At 40.4% G+C, this 17,540-nt stretch overlaps 2 protein-coding genes across 8 annotated transcripts in view; both read left to right on the forward strand.

Annotated features, from left to right (window-relative positions):
• RHOH (ras homolog family member H) overlaps positions 1-17,540 on the forward strand; it is a 48,537-nt gene that overhangs the window by 8,152 nt on the left and 22,845 nt on the right. The window contains exon 1 of one of the 7 annotated variants that reach the window (XM_061164614.1): positions 3,772-3,917. The exons of 4 other annotated variants lie outside the window; for them this stretch is intronic. The gene's annotated coding sequence lies outside the window, so the exon portion shown is untranslated. Of the gene's footprint in view, positions 1-3,771; positions 3,918-8,447; positions 8,581-16,171; positions 16,191-17,540 lie in introns of those variants that run through there. 2 more of the 7 variants (XM_061164613.1, XM_061164615.1) reach the window with 2 other exon arrangements.
• Positions 1-17,540, forward strand: part of CHRNA9 (cholinergic receptor nicotinic alpha 9 subunit) — a 125,335-nt gene that overhangs the window by 1,780 nt on the left and 106,015 nt on the right. The gene's annotated exons all lie outside the window — the stretch shown is intronic.

Here is a 17,540-nt window from a genome sequence, read left to right on the forward strand (position 1 = left end):
AGACTTTGCCTTGTGTCAAATCCTGGTGCTGTTGCTTCTTACCTATGAGAACCTCAGACACATTACTTAACTTCTTTAATCCTCGTTAAAAAAAAAAAATATGTAAATTAGCTCTCACAATAAATTAAAACATCTACTTCAGAGGGTGGTTGTAGGGATAAAAGAGATAAAAACATGTAAAGCATTTAGCCTAGTGCCTGGGATAAAATCAACTCTCAGTAAATGTAGCTATTACAATTCTTAGCAAGAATGGGGATGCTAGAATGAAGATGGCATGGTCCCTGGCTTAGGAACAACATATCTGTAACGTTACTTTTTTATATTCCTTTCAGAGGGAAGTGCGAGTGATAGGTAGAGGCTGAGATTTAACATTTTTTTGAGCACCAAGAATAGACTCGTCACAGGGTTAGATGTATTATAGTGGTAATGTACATGAGAAAAGGGAAACAAGATTAGAAATAGATTTTTTAAGCCTTTCCCTAGCAAATTCTCAGACTTATAAGACAACTCTCTGAGCGACTGCTGAACTATTTGTGGGCATCTATGGTTCATGCTCACTGAATGCTTTCGGTGGGAAAGCATTCCAAGCATACTCTATAAAGAGTACTTGGAATTAGAGATAAATGAGTAACTTGCTTGGGCTGTTTAAGTGAAATTATGTATTTTATGATATATTTTAATTTTAGTGCTGAGAAGGCACTGCTAAAAATCCATTTCTATTTAGGAATCAGGACCATTTTGACAATGAATGCCCATAGTGCTTATTTTAAATTCTGGATGCTTGGATCTGGACAAAAGCCAAGATTAAAAAGCGTCCTGCGTTCCCATTCTGCTCTCCAGATCAGAGATTCTTTTGGCTTTAGTGAACGCCCTTTAAAAATGTGTATATGGCCAGTATGCTCATTATGCAGGAGATTCTCAACTGCACATGTAGATTACTTTGGTTTTATCATATTATTATTTTTTTAACAGAGCTCCACCATATTCTAAGGGAGGAACTTTGGGGGCTTTGTGTGTGTAAAGGGGGGACACAAGTCCGGATGGATGCCAAAGTGGAGCGTGCTATAAAGCAGCCCCACAGTATCGAGAGGCTGGGCAGTGAGGGCTGGGGGTCAGAGACGGAAAGGATGAACAGAGGGACGTGGAAGGTGCCACAGGATTAACGCTCCTCCTCTGAGGCTTTTCAATCATTTGACTCCAACAGCTGCTTGAATGCCCTAAGCAACTTCTTGATGCCTCGTGTAGAAGAAGTCATCATACTGTTCCCAGATTTGGACCCTTGTTCAGAGACGATTTGATTTGTCTGGTTCTGGCATGGAATCATAGTTCCTCCAGTTGGCTGGACATCAAAACCCTTTGAGAAGATTTTCAAAAACAGTGATTCTCTTGTATCACACCCCAGTCCTGGAGTGGGGTCCAGGAATCTGTGTGATAAAAATACACATTTTTTTTCCCCGCTCAAGTGACTTAGAGACAGTCGTTCTGTAGGTGAGCATTTGGGAGCCATTGATCCAAAACCCTCCTACCAGGGCCCCAGCACCGAGGTGGTAAGGTGATTAAGAGCTGAAAAGAGGTAAAACCATCTTCCCTCTATTGCGAATAATGTGCGTATGTGTTAGCCATTTAGTCATGTCCGACTCTTTGTGACCCCCATGGACTATATAGCCTGCCATGCTCCTCTGTCCTTGAAATTCTCCAGGCAAGAGTACTAGAGTGGGTAGCCATTCTCTTCTCCAGAGGATCTTCTTGACCCAGGGATTGAACCCAGGTCTCCTGCATTGCAGGCAAATTCTTTACCATCTGAGCCACCAGGGAAGCCCTTGTTAATATCACACAAAAGCATTTTCCTTTGTTTTGAATTTATTTCTTAGGAGGATTTCTGAAAGTGGGATGATTTGGTCAAGTATGTATGCTTAGAGTTTTTGTCAACCATATTTACATGTTAACTTTCAAGTGTAGGGTGCTACTTGAAAAATCCTGAAGTGTTACAGACCTGTAGAGGCTATTCTGTGTCACTCACGGAAAGCCCAGAGACAGGAATTTGCTTTCACATGAGATGGTGCCAAATCACTCTCCCACTTCTCTGTTCCAGTAAGACACAATACTAATGAATTACTTTTGGAAGAAAATTTCAGAGCATTACGGAATGCTCGATTGCTTCTTTGAACATAAGTTGAAGTCTTCTAATCACTACATTAATTTCTTGTGAAACTGAAGTCAGTAGTGACCTCTTCCCCATTTCGTAGAAAAGAAAACCGACAAAGACAGTGGTTAGGTAACATCAATATGGTTCTCATAATATGTGACATGAGAACTACATATAGTCATCCAGTCATTGTTCGAGGAAATAAATGATTGAGTGCTTTTTAATAGGTGACCCATGGAAAAACACCAGTAAAATGAATGGATGAAGAGAGTATTACCCAAATTGGGGGAGAGTGGGCAGAATGAATTTACTCACATAGACCTCCTGTTCTTTTCTCTCTCTTTTTTTTTTTTTTTTGGATTATGTTTTATTCATTATGCATTATCATAATTTGCTAACTTAAAAGCATGGCTATTGCTTGTGGCACAGATGGAATCAGGTGAATTTTCAATGGCTTCCATAAAAAAAGATGTGCTTTTGCAAAATTTCTAGTGAGATATAGGCAGGAATGTGTGGGAGCCTGTACTTGCTTGCAAGGACTGATTGTGTTATTCCAGAAAACTTGCAAACCAGTTGTTAAACACAGTCACTATTAAAAAATTTAGTTCTATAAATCCCAGTTCAATAAATTATATTAAAAATAAATGTAATACTCAAAACTTATTACTCCTGATTATTTACAATATTTTTGTTATCTGTGCTTTTGAAGTTATCATCCCCAATTTATCTGTGTGATAGAAATATCATAATGATGTGATATATATATTATATCAATATATCATATAATGATGATATGAAACATCTGTATTCAGTGATATCATGTTCATAACTTGAAACTGGACCCGATAGGTGTATTTACACCATAAAATTGGCGAATGCTATAAATCAAACTCTCCACCCTTTTTTCTTTTCCTTTGAGAAACATCTATTAAATAAACATTTACCAGCATATTGCTGAGGAAATGTATAAAATACAACCATGGCAACTTGGCAATATGTGGCAAGAGCTATCCAAATGTTCATACACTTTGATCCATTAACTCTACCTCTGGGAATTTATTCTAGATAAATAATTCAAAGAAGGAAAAAAGTAACATGCATGAACTGTATTGTTCATTATGTATTATTATTATGACACTGTATTGTTATTATGACAGAATGATCTGAAAATAGCCTAAATAATAACCAAAAATGATCTGGCAGCACTAATATCTCTGCAATATTTTATAGTCTTAAAGGTCATCATTAACAATAGTTATGAAAATATATTTGATATGGTGTTAAATTAGAAAACCTGGATTACAGTTTTCATGTCACATTCTGGTTTTGTTATGAATGAAGATGAAATGTGAATTTAAAAAAATACAGCATTTGTGTTAGAATGGTGAGATACTAGAATTTTGTTTTTAGTTCATGTATTGTGGGAATGGTGTGTGCCTTAAAAATGCGGAGAAAGACTGTAAATAAGCGGTTTTAAGTAGTCTTAATATTTAAGGGCAAGGCTAAGGGGAGTTTTGTGGGCCAGATGGGGCTTGCTTTTGACATGCAAATATGCACTGTGAACCCCAGGTGAGGTATTGTAAACGGTGTTAGGATCCAGGCAGTCTGAAGTGGTGGATGCTAAGGAGGTTTCCTGAAGGCAGCTCTGGAAGAAAGAAGCCACTGGCTGCCTGCGGAGATTGAGGAAGGGCCCAGAGAAAAGCTACTGTCAAAGGCAGGAGAGAGGGAAGAAGATTTCTTAGGAAGAGACAATGAGATGGTGATCTCAGAGGTGAGTCAGATGAATATGAAAGTAGTTCCATTTAGATCTCAAAACAACAGGGCTCAAATCAGGAAGAAAATGATTCTTGTAAATCATGGGTTCTCTAATCTCAGCTGGATGGATGGGGGATGTATTAACAAAAGCAGCTTTTACCTCCATGGATTCTGATCCAGTTGGTCTGAAGGTTGGCGAGAATATTTTTAACTGGTCCTCTGGCCTCGTAAAGATTCTGAAACAAATGGTCCGCACAGATCTTACTTTGAGAAATGCTAATGGATTAAAGGTGATAGTTTGGGTTGGCTTAGAGAATGTGTATGTATGTGTGTGTGTGTTTGGGAGCAAGCCTACTAATACCTTAAGGCTTAGGATCAAAAAGAGGTGTGACAACAGAGAAAAAGCCCCAAAGGGACAAGCTATTGTGTTGAATCTATAGAAACAAGCTAAAGACAGGAGACCACACTCGTGATACTCCTTAAAGGGGAATGTAGATGATGCCATAAAATTCCCTCCTATAGGCATTTGGATCAACTCAAAGTAACTGTGAACAGGCGAACTACAAGAAGGAAGCACAGAGAAAAATGGTCAAACGGAGAGCCGAAGACCCATGAATATTCTATTTCAAATCATTGGGGAGTGATCATCAAGCATAAACCTGGAGAATACATACTGCTGTGTTTAGAAAATGTTTGAGCTGTAGTGTACAATAATATCACACTAAAGAGGTGAAGAAAGCCTGATGTTTGAGGAAATGTAGTATTTTATATAGAGAGCTATAGCCCTCAAAGTAATAACATCAGACATGTGCCATAATAACAATGTATGTATCACAAAATAAACATCTTAAAGTAAATGACATGGCAGTAGCAGAAGCCATTGGTACTGAGATTATTGATTTCACCTGGCTTTAAAACTTTAGTGACAGTAATAAGCTCCCAAATCATCTTTAATATTTTGGTTTTTTTCTACTTTATGCTGAAAATTCTTCAATTAAAAAAAAAAATTCACATTCCCTATCATCGGGGCATTAGTCTCTCAGGACGTTCATTAATTCCTTTGAGAATCTGGTGAGAACCAAAGACCATATCCCTGAGAACAAAGCCCATGTATAGAAACTGCATATTTGTCATGCACTTTTAGGAGATTTAGGGATATCCTCTAGAGTGCATTCCTGGTGACTCAGATGGGAAAGAATCCGCCTGCAATCTAGGAGAGCCCGGTTTGATCCCTGGGTCAGGAAGATCTCCTGTAGAGGGGAATGGCAACCCACGCTAGTATTCTTGTCTGGAGAATTCCATGGACGGAGGAGCCTGGCGGGCTATAGTCCATGGGGTTGCAAAGAGTCGGACACGACGGAGCAACTAACATTCAGAGTGCATCCATGGAAGATCAGTAGTCCAGAGGCCTCATATTAAGAAATCCTGCCTCAGAGACTGTCAGCGCAACAGAGGAGGCCTTGCAGAAGTTGTGAAAGTCCTGGTCATTGCTGATGTTGGACTTGGCTGCTAGAGAGAAAAATTGATAGTAAAAAGAAGACAAGAGGGCAGGTACACGTATATTTTTATAGCACTGGATCCTTAAGCTGGGTAAACATGTGGAGCTAGAGCTGGTTCTTGTCAGAGTATTTATGACCAATGTTCGAAGTCCTTAATTCTAAATTCTCTTATGTGAGGCCAAGATCAGTAGCCATTCAGGAAAACCGTCTCTAAGATTCTACTTTAATGTCTTACTGACTGTCATGTGATACCTACTTGGCACAAGAAATGCAGGCAGTTTGTAAATACCGATCTAGCCAACTCCAGAGTGTAGCGAGTGGTCCTCAGTGAGTACCGGATACCCAGCCAGGCTACTTTTAGAGGCGAAAGGCATTATTAGCTTGTGTGTAACGTGATCACTTCGGAGTGGGAAATGTTGGTTTTCCTATCTGAAGCCGAACATCTGTTAGGGCCCTGATGATTTTGGAGATAGTACTTTGCCTGTGTAGCCTCTAGACCACAGAAGCCCAGTTGGCCATCTTCTGTTAATGAGTACCTGACTTGCAATTTGGGGAAGTAGGTGTTTTCGGCTGAAAGCTCATGCCTTTATTAATGTACTGTCCACTTGGACGGTGATAGGGAGTTAGGCAGGGTATGGAGATTTACCCCAAATTCATCTGTTTGAACTAGTCAACTCTGTTGAGAGTGATAAAACCATACTGTCATGTCATGTTAAGAGAGTAGGGGAGATACAGGATGGGGAGGGGAACTGTACCATCTTCAACCCTCCAGAGAAAAACTGTACAATTGGCTTAACAAATTGTGAAATTTGTGAAATTGTGATATTGAGTCAGGCTTCTCTTGGTCTAGCATAATGTAAGGATTATACATCTTTCTTTGAGGTAGAATAGGAAAATCTGTAACAAATACCAATATATATTTAAGTAATTAGTGTACTTCACCTTCTATAACCATCTTAATTATTGCAAACCCATGACTACAGCTCCTGCCAATTTCAACTCAGTGTATTCAATGTGTTTTTTGATGTATTCAGTGTATTTTATTATTATTATTTTTGGCCATGCCCACAGTGTGCAGGATACAAGTTCCCTGACTAGGGATTGAAACCATGCCCTCTGCATTGGGAGCATAGAACCTTAGCCACTGTACTGCCAGGGAAGTCCTCATTAAGTGTATTTTAATTTAATACTTTTGCCTGGTCAGCCGCTTCAGTTGTGTGTGACTCTTTGTGACTCTATGGACTGTAGCCCGCCAGGCTCCCCTGTCCATAGGATTCTCTAGGCAAGAATTCTGGAGTGGGTTGCCATGCCCTCCTCCAGGGAATCTTCCCGACCCAGGGATTGAGCCCAAGTCTCCTGCATCTCCTGCATTGCAGGTGGATTTTTTTTTACCTACTGAGCCACCTGGGAAGGCCCTAATATATTTAATGCATTTAAATAATAATATTGCGTCATAGAATTCTCAGCTACAGCTCAGAAAACAGAAATATCCCATGTGCTCCAAAGGCCACTGGCAAACTCTTCTTCCCCTTTTCTCCTGCAAATTGCTCCCCCTGCTTCAGCATTCTGCCTAGCAACCTAATTGCTGATGTGGGAAACTGACTGACGTTTGTCTTTTTCGCCATACTTTTCCTATCTTTTCAGAGGCTCCTTTGAAAAGTAGAATCCGTACTTTTCCTTTGTTTTCCCTGGTACTATTCCAGCTGCCTCCTTCTTGAGCATTTCTAAATACACATATCTTATCATGAATCTTTTTCTCAGTTGCCGCAAAAAATTCTACCTGTCTTTGTTCCAATCTTGAGGTGAAAATGATCTCAACCATGATTGAGAAGTATAAGAATGCCTGTGATTAATCCTGCTAACAAAAGAGGGCCATGTATTGGGATTCAAATTTAAATAATGCAAGACCATTGTCATCTGCTGCAAATACCCTTAAAGAGTTCAGAAATCCCTTTTGGTGTACTTTTTTGGGGGATAAAACCTGACTTTCCTCAAGCTCCAATAACTTTGGACTGTAACTTGCTGTAATTTATTACCGATAGTCACTCACTCTCTCTCTTCCTCTGGCTATAATAAGGAAGTAGAAGAGGGTGTTGGACGTATATACAGGAAATAGGAGGGGAAAGGCAGAAAAACCTTAAATGTTGACAATACCACAATTTCCTACATTTGTTGATATGACAGATGATACTGTCACTCTATTCCTATACACAAACTATCTGGTAATATTAAAAATATCTGTAATGATGTTGACTTTAAAAATATAATGGGCTTCCCTGTTGGCTCAGAGGTAAAGAATCTGCCTGCCATTGCAGGAGACATGGGTTCGATCCCTGGGTTGGGAAGGTCCCTTGGAGAAGGAAAATAGTAACACCTATTTGTAACAAATGTAGCATATGCTTTAAACCTAAATATACATGTATATATTTTATTTATGAGTATTTAGGTTTTCCTATACTAAAAACACCATCATGCTAGTGCTTTCCCTCCAAAATGTGCAGAAACTATAGAAAGCTGCTTAAACGTTGCTTCCTAACATTAAGAGAAAAATAGCTGATGATTAAATGGGTCACGTGAATTAATGAAGGGCAAAGAACTTTGCTGACTCCCATAGGTATCTTTTCTTCCTTTTTGTTCTCTGCATCTCAGGAAAAGAGATTTCAAGATGTAGATTATGGTAATGTTTCTGTTAAATGCTAGAGCCATGAAAACACACGGGTAGTTTTGGCATCGTGACAGGGAAGTTCTACGTAAAACTTGGACCAAACGTTGAAAACCCAAACCTATAGTTTTGGATTTCCCCAAGGGCTACCCATTTGATATGTCATCCAGGAAAGACCCAACACACACAAATATGGAAGGAAAAACAAAAGCTTTATCTTCCAACAGGGGCTAGACTCTTGTGGTTTTCAGTTTAGAAACTAAATTGTGCAATTGCGCTCATGAAAAAAAGTCACCAGCCTTTTCAGCTTAAGCTCATGTTCAACTTTTTCTTCCAACCTGTGACCAGTCAATCTTATGAAGTTATATTATCTTGAAGCTCCCTCGGATTTATTGTTCTTTTCTTTAGAGGACTTAAGTGATCATATTTAAAATTTTTCCTACATTTACCCTATTTGGAGTTTTCAGTGTTAGTCCTCCCTTGTGTATTTGGTCATGACTGGTTTTCTTTCTCAACAGGTATGTATTTCATTATTTTACCTACCAATTATAACTACTTGCTTCTTTTGCCAATTTTGAGACTGCTTAATGATTCTTACATACTAGATCTTTACCAAAGTAATTACAAAAATGTAGGGTAAATAACAAAGCAAATTCACTTGCCTTCAAAGTGTTTAAGAGTTTGATGAACTTTTAAATTATTATCAAGTTTTTCCTTTTCTTATAAAATATTGGCCAAAATATAATTTATAAATAATATCTCCAGTCAGGGAAAAAGAGATGAATGATCCTTCTACTCACCATGTAATATGCTCAGTTCTAAATTATTATTTTAAATTACTTTAGGTGGCTATGGAAAGGCCATTCTTTTAAGAAAAATTACAAGTAACTGGGCAGTCGGAAGGAATACCCTTAAAATGTTCCTATCCTGTGACTGCTTCCAAGAATTGTTCCTAAGAAAACAGCAAATGTTTTACTATAAAAGCAAAGCTTTTCAACACAATAATTTTTTGAAGAATGTTTAATAGGTGAGAAAAAATCAGAGTTTAAAATCATATATTTTTATTTATAAAGGCTTATATATTCTTACATGAAGTCGGAATATGAAGTAGATAAACCAGTATGTTAAAAGTTATTATCTAGTGTATGATAAAATTATATATGATTTTTATGTTTCCTATATTTTCTGTGATTTGCATATATTATTTTTATAATAAAAAGGAAAAAAATCTTTTTTAAAAGAAAATCAATTTATGGTGTGAGGTTAAGAGTGAAACTAGTAAAATGATTTTGATGTGAGAATTATTTTGACATCTTGAAGAAAACCTAATGCTTGATAGTCCTAAGCGTATAATTAAATTTTATCTTTTAAGATTTAAAGTATCTTTAGCTTTAAAGGGATTTCAAGTTTCTTTTATCTTGAACTTTGAAAATCACTTTTATGAGAGATGTTAGTTATTAAATAGGTTTATGTTTTTAAAATAAGAGAATTAGCTTTAACTAGTATCAGAATTTAAGTAAAATACACAATGTTCAAATGATGAATATAGATGATTATCTAAAAATTTTTTAACATGGGAAAAGATTCCCAGAGGGATCCTTTAAGAAGCATATATTCCTTATGTATCTTAAATATTTAATTTAGAAAGAATTGACTTTCAAATATTTTGAAAGATGCTGCTGCTGCTGCTGCTAAGTCACTTCGGTCATGTCCGACTCTGTGCGACCCCATGGATGGTAGCCCACCAGGCTCCCCCGTCCCTAGGATTCTCCAGGCAAGAACGCTGGAGCGGGTTGCCATTTCCTTCTCCAATGAATGAAAGTGAAAAGTGAAAGTGAAGTCGCTCAGTTGTGTCCGACTCTTAGTGACCCCATGGACTGCAGCCTACCAGGCGCCTCCGTCCAAGGGATTTTCCAGGCAAGAGTACTGGAGTGGGTTGCCATGGCCTTCTCGGATTTTGAAAGATACCTATTAGGCAAATCATTCGTTATAAAGTAGCAAAATTATCTTGTAGCCTTTCATGACCATTTTTCTGCACAGTAACAAATATCTTAAAGTTTGTTAGTTTCAAATGCTAAATATTATTTCAAATGCATTAACATTTGTTTGAAAAGTTGATAAGTGAAGGAAAGCATTTTCCTTTAAAACATGAACAAAATCTCCTGTTTGATGGCATAATATTTCCGATCACATTTTTGTTTGCTTCTGTTTGCGCTTCTCTCTGGCTTTGGCTTAACAGTAATTCATGGCTATGTTAGACAAGTTATGGTTCATGAGACACACAGCATATCAGTTAGCAGAGCTTTCAGCAGCAAGTTGCGTGATACCTAACAATAGCTTACAAAAAATCTGGATCCGTTTCTCCCTCATAGCCAGAAGTCTGGAGGTCTGCGTTCCTGCCCCTGGTTCAGTGGCTCAATGACACTGCGTCTGCAGTTTTCCTGGGTGTCATCATAGCTGCAGGATGGCTCCTGCCGCTTCCAGGCATGGGCCTCCATTGAGAGTCGTAGAGTTGGGTGAAGGTAAAAAGGAGGCTGATCTGGCAGTGGCTGTTGCATTTTCTAGGAAAACAAGAGTTTTCCCAGAGATCTCCTAAACAGATGTCAACTATCTTGTCATTGCTAGGATTTGGTTACATGCCCAGCCCAGCTGTGAGGAAGGTGAGGAAACAGGAAGTAGAATTGTTACATAATTGTCTTAGGCTATTGGAAGGACTGATGCTGAAGCTGAAACTCCCATACTTTGGCCACCTCATGAGAAGAGTTGACTTTTTGGAAAAGACCCTGTTGCTGGGAGGGATTGGGGGCAGGAGGAGAAGGGGACGACAGAGGATGAGATGGCTGGATGGCATCACCGACTCGATGGATGTGAGTTTGAGTAAACTCCGGGAGTTGGTGATGGATAGGGAGGCCTGGTGTGCTGCGATTCATGGGGTCGCAAAGAGTCGGACACGACTGAGCGACTGAACTGAACTGAACTGAATGCATTCCCAACAGGGAGGCAAGTGAGGAGTGTAGTAGGAATGAGGTAAGTGTAGGGATGGGGTGAGGGTAGATGGGATGATGATGATGATAACTCCTATGGGGGAGAATTGTTTATTGGTGAGGAGGAGAGGCAGAAAAAAGATATTACTCTTTTTTTGTATAAAGCACAGGTATGCATACAATACGTAAAGTACATTTATGATATTAAGTTTTAATGAGTGACATGATTAGGAAAAAAGTGTCTAAAAATGCTTTGAGGCAAATGATAATGAAAAAAAGGGTGAGAAATGGTGGCATAGGCCAAGCATGGTCCATTGCCTAAGGTCTTGCCCATTGTCTTACAACAAAATTGAATTCTATTTTAAAGAAAATATTATTTATATATTTGGCTGCACCAGGTGTTAGTTCCAACACGTGGGTTCTTTGATCTTCCTTGCGGCATGTGGGGTCTTTAGTTGTAGCATATGGAGTCTAGTTTTCTAACTAGAGATTGAACCCGGGACCCTTGCATTGGGAGTGCAGAGTCTTAGCCATTGGGCCTCCAGGGAAGTCCTAGAGTCTATTATTAATGACAAAGAGAGGCTCGGATATTGAGTAGAAAACTAATAACTCCTGCCACAGGTTATGTCATAAATTAAATTAAGGAACAACTTACATTATCTTGTAATTGGTGATCTTCTCTCACTGGATTGGCAATTTCCTAAGAATGGGAACTGTGTTCTGTTCATCTTTGTATATTAGTATATAGACCTCCCAATATATATATTTTGTATGTTGAGTGGAAAAAACTGTTTTACCTGTTTTAAAGCTGGGCCAATCACCCTAGGCATTAATTTAAACTTATTTCCCCACCCAAAATCCTTCAGTAGCTTCTAGTTTCTTACAGGCCAAGATCTACCTTCTCATTCTCTTTTCCTATCATCTCCTCAGCTCTGGTCTAGGGTCTGGGCATGCTCATCTACTTTGTCCTTAAGCTCTTCTTTGCTCTCAGTCCTCTGCGCTTTTCTACAGGCCCATCCCTTCCTTGTTACCCTTCCAATTCCTCTCCCCTTGAGACTCTATTCTAGGTCACTCCCCCTGGGAGTCCTTAGGCAGTTCCACTTGCCTCGAAGACCTTTTCCCTCATCTCCAACCTTTTTAATCCTTCTCCTCAAAACCTAGTTTAAGCCCTGCTTTCTTACAAGTTCTTTTTTTTTTAAATTAAAACAATTAAAAAATTGGAGGGTAGTTGCTTTACAATGTCGTGTTGGTTTTTGCCATACAACAACGTGAATCAGCCATAATGAGAAGGAAATGGCAACACTTGCCTAGAGAATCCCATGGAAAGAGGAGCCTGGTATGCTACAGTCCATGAGGTCGCAAATATATATATATATTATATACATATATGTATGATTTACCAACTGAGCTATGAGGGCTTCCTCATAGCTCAGTTGGTAAATCATCTGCCTGCAATGCAGGGGGCCTAGGTTCAATTCCTGGGTTGAGAAGATCTCCTGGAGAAGGAAATGGCAACCCACTCAAAGTATTCTTGCCTGGAGAATCCCATGGACAGAGGAGCCTGTCAGGCTACAGTCCTCTGGATCACAAGAGTCCGACACGACTTAGCGACTAAACCACCAACCACCACCATATATATATATATATATATATATCTCCCTTCCCTTTGCAAGTTGTTTACAGTGCCTCCAGCCCATGCACATTTCCATCCTTTTTTCTTTTTTGCCCCTTCCTTCCTGTTCTTTTTTAAAAAACAGTTCCTATTCTTTTAAAATCCTATAGTGTTTACGATCTGTTTCACTCTTGGTGTACTTAATTAATGTGTGTGTGTGTGTGTGTGTGTGTGCGCGCGCGCGCATGTGTGCACACGCATGTGTGCTCAGTCCTGTCCAACTCTTGTGGCCCCATGGACTGTAGCCTGCTAGGCTCCTCTGTCCATGGAATTTTCCAGGCAAGCATACTGGAGCAGGTTGCCATTTCCTACTGCAGTGGATCTTCCTGGCCCAGGGATTGAACCTGCGTCCTACATCTCCTACACTGGCAGGAGAATTCTTTACCACTGTGCCACCTGGCAAGCCCCAATTAAGTAATTAAGTGTAGTGGTAAAGAACCCGCCTGCCGATGCAGGAGACATAAGAGACTCAGGTTCTGACCCTGGATTGGGAAGATCCCCTGGAGAAGGAAATGGCAACACTTGCCTAGAGAATCCCATGGAGAGAGGAGCCTGGTGGGCTATAGTCCATGAGGTCGCAAAGAGTCAGACACAACTGAAGTGGCCTAGCACCCACGCACATAATGCCTTTAATGTTAGTTACCTGACTTGAGTATCTATATCTTGTCCTCACTATGGGCTAAATTCCAGGAGAGCAGGGAATCTCTCTCAATGTCCACTGTGGTGCTGTGCATCTAGAAAGCAACTGGTAAAAGCTGGTTATAGTAGCTAAAAGGGACAAGCATCAATAGATGAGAGCCAGTAAGTAGCTAGACATGGTTTTCTTCGCAGTTCTAAAACCCACTGTACACTATTTGTGTTTTAACATAAATAACCAACATCGTGGGAATTCACTTATAAGAGACAAGCCTAAAGGCATGTTTAGGAGCTGGAAACGGTTCATTAGCTCGATTCTGCCTTCCGTTTCCTGATCTTCTCTGCATGAGAGAATTGGAGGTTTGGAGGCAGAGTGTAAAGCTCAGGATTTTGGAGTTAACCAGGGTCAAGTTATTTAATTTCTCTGGCTCTCAGTCATCACATTTGTAAAATGCAGATAGTACTATTTTCCTTGTGGGACTGTCGTGAGGATAAAGCGAGATCAGGTATGAAGATGCTTGCCTCGGGCACCATGGCACTCAATAAATGGAGCTGTGGATGGCTTGGATTATCTACCTGATGCTTCAGGGGCAATATGTCTTTGTTTTACTGAGTTTCCCTCTCAGCATTCCCCTGAAGAGAAATAGTCGCTTAGGTATACTTATTTAAAAGGTATTTCTACTTAAGGAGTTGGAATAGGAGTAGTATCTACATTTCATAAGATTTCAAGCTGGAATGAAACCCTCCTATCTTATACTCAATGAAAGAAACACCTAGAGGTGAGCGGTTACTTCTGGTTACAAGGCCAATGACAGAGATGAAATTGAACCCAGATATCCTGACTCTTGATCAGGGCTTTCCCCTCTAGGCGAGGGTTTTGCTTTGGGGGGAAATTTTGTGTGTGTGTGTGTGTGTGAGTGTGAGCCAAAGCTGCTTCACATGTAAACTGGGGATAATAATATCATAATACTATTTTCCAGATGGTGAAGGTCAAATGAAAAGCTGTATGGGAATGCTGTACTTAGCTGTGTGACTGTCTCTCCAATTTGACTGTGCTTCTGAGTCATCCTCGTACTTTGAAAATAGCCTTTCTGGTTCTTCCCAGACCTATTGAATGTGAATGTCCCCGTGAGGGGCCCAGGAAAACATTTTAAACAACCTCTGATTTTGCGGGTGCTCACATTTGGGGACCTCTGACTTTACCTCCTGGACATTGATCAGTTGGTCTGTAAACTGAGGGAGTTCCCTGGTGGTGCAGTGGTTAGGATTTGGTGCTTCACTGCTGTGACTGCAGGTTCGATCCCTGGTTGGGGAACTAAGATTCTACGTGGCATGACCCAAAAAAAAAAAATTCTTTTTTAATCTGTGAATTGAGAATAATGATACTTCCCAGGGCTAATGGCACATCACATCACGGTAGGGCAAGTGCAGTGAATAAATACCAAGTTTTTCTTTAATACTGTAGTCAGTATTATATTCTACTGCCTCTGATATGGATCAGTATTATAAACCCAGTGATCCTCATCTACAGGTTGGACACTTGACTTTGAGCTGGATTAGAATTCCTCGGCTTTCTCTGTTCCCCACGCAGCATTTAGCACAGTGCCCAACACGTAGTTAGACTCAGTACCTGTTGGAGGAACGAGCACATGAATGGTGGTGTTGAGAATTGAGATCAATGACACTTCAGATTATCAGTCTGAGACAATACAGGAAACTGGTAGGCCACCAGTTTAGGAAGAGCCTGGATGTAGAAGGGAATGACCCAGAGAATGGGATTAATGACCAATAAAAGATATCTTCCAGTGTCTTACTTCTCTTTGTATACAGTTTTTGCTTTTTTTTGTGAAAATTTCTCCTCCTTCCACCAAAAGTGGCTTTGATGATAGAATAAGACTTGAACACATTCTTATAAATATGAAAACTGTAAAAAAAAGGGCTTTACTGGATATTTGCATTCCGACAAAGCACTGAACCTCTGGAGAAAGGGCTGTTTCAATGGTGGGAGGAGGCACAGTAGGGAGGGGAATCCCCATTGCCCAGAGGTCCCCTGTGGAGGCGGTACCTTCTGGTAAGGCTGTCCCCTGAAGGGCGCGGACCGTACCTGCTGAACCAGCTGCTTGGGAAGCCCACGTGTCAGACTTTCTTGCAGGGGATCCTTATCATCTGGATGGCAGCTACTCCTGATAGACTGGGAAGCTGCTTCCTTTGCCATCTCCTTGTGGCTCGCTGAGCTGGGCCTCTGGATGATCCCAGATGGAGAACTGTGCTGGGGGGATGTCACAACATGCTTCTGAATTACTGTCCTCCTTAAAAATGAGGAGCCCAGAACTGTCAGTTCTATGCTCAAGAAGCAGTGATGACTCGCGGTTGAAAAGACACTGGAATTCAGCCAGGAGAATATCATTAAAAGGAGAAGATGGGACAACAGATCTTGCATGTGGCACAGAAAGGAAGTCCTCTGTCTCTTTCTGTGCCCCATGATGCAAAAAAAAAAAAGAAAGAAATTACCTACTGATAGTTAACTCTGTGGTAGTCAAGTTTCCCAGGACGTGACTTTAGAAAAATAACAAGTGTGGGAAATTCCCTTGCAGACCAGTGATTAGGGCTCACGCTCTGACTGTCAAGGGCTGGGGTTCAGTCCCTGGTTGGGGAACTAAAATCCCATAAGCTGATTGGTGCAATAAAAAGTTAAAAAAAAATAGCAAGTATGAGCCTCACTCTTCTAGTTCCTGATTGCATACATACACGCATACATGCCCCAGGCTAGTACGGCTTCATAGGAAATGAAATACTGAAGAGTTCATGAGGAGGTTTTTGAATTTAATCTTACAAGGTAAGCACTTTGGGCATGATAAACCCCAAAGAAGTGTTCTGATGGATGTCTGCATGAGATATGTGAGTGTTGTAAGATACAGACATAATGTACAAGTGAAGAGGTGGTTAGAGGAAGACGGAATGAACTTAGGGGATTATCTTCTGTTGCATTTCAGTTCACTTTGGAATTATGAACTTGAGACATTGGCTAATGCTGATGTCCTGGGGTTTCTTTTGGAAACTTACTATTGTCTCTTGTAAGTAATTTCAGGTAGGCTTGTATCATTAAGGCAAGACTTGGGTAGACTAGTACAAGAGGATGACTAGACAGTCATCTCCTGAGAAGATGGATTTATACGAAGAGATATAGACCAGAAAAAAGAGAGTTGGTGACCCATGGAAACGTACAAAACAAGCAAGTCTGAGAACTGTACTCTGGCAGTGACCTTCCATGCACTGTCAAAGGACAGAGAATCGCAGCTAACAGACTTCCTGTATTAGGATCCATTCACAAGACCATGTTCTTCCCTAGTGGCTCAGATGGTAAAGCATCTGCCTGCAACCCAGAAGACCCGGGTTTGATCCCGGGGTCGGGAAGATCCCCTGGAGAAGGAAATGGCAACTCACTCCAGGAATCTTGCCTAGAATATCCCATGGATGGAAGAGCCTGGTAGGCTACAGTCCATAGGGTCACAAAGAGTCATACACGACTGAGAGACTTCACTTTCACTTTCACAAGACCATAGAGATGAAGTGAGCCTTAGGATAAAGCATGCCCTCCACCTTTCTGATACTCAGTAACAAAAGGAAATACATTCCCATAAATCCTAACAGTGGTAATCATCTCCATTATACAAGAAGCCTCTTTTCCTAGAATCTGAGTTCCCCCCAGAGATTTTTCTACCATGCTGGGCAGGGCAGTCTGGGCACAATCCACATATCACTGGAATATTCCAAAGTGTGTGTGTGTTTGCTTGCTTTGTTTTCACTTGAGTGGCATCTGAAAGAGAGCTGAGGACTTCCAGACTGAGTAAGAAAGGAGCTTACAGACTCAGGGAGACCCGCTCATCTGACAGATGAGGTCACTGTGGTGGGGGGGAGGTCCTGGACTGGTTCCGGGTCATTTCGTTAGTCTGATTCTGACCCAGGATCTGGGTCTCCTGTGTCGTACTTTCTTGAAAGTGACTACAGTGTCTGGTGATACTAGCAAATGCTATTTCTATCCAGGAAGATGCGTTTATATTTGCAAGATGCATTTATATTTTCTCTTACACAAAGAGTCATGAGTTACTTTCACAACTCCTTGTTATTACAGAAGAAGTATATATGTGTGTGTGTGTGTGTGTGTTTTACTGCACCATGTGGCATG

This window comes from Dama dama, chromosome 17 (genome assembly GCF_033118175.1).
Source record: "Dama dama isolate Ldn47 chromosome 17, ASM3311817v1, whole genome shotgun sequence".
NCBI lineage: Eukaryota > Metazoa > Chordata > Mammalia > Artiodactyla > Cervidae > Dama > Dama dama.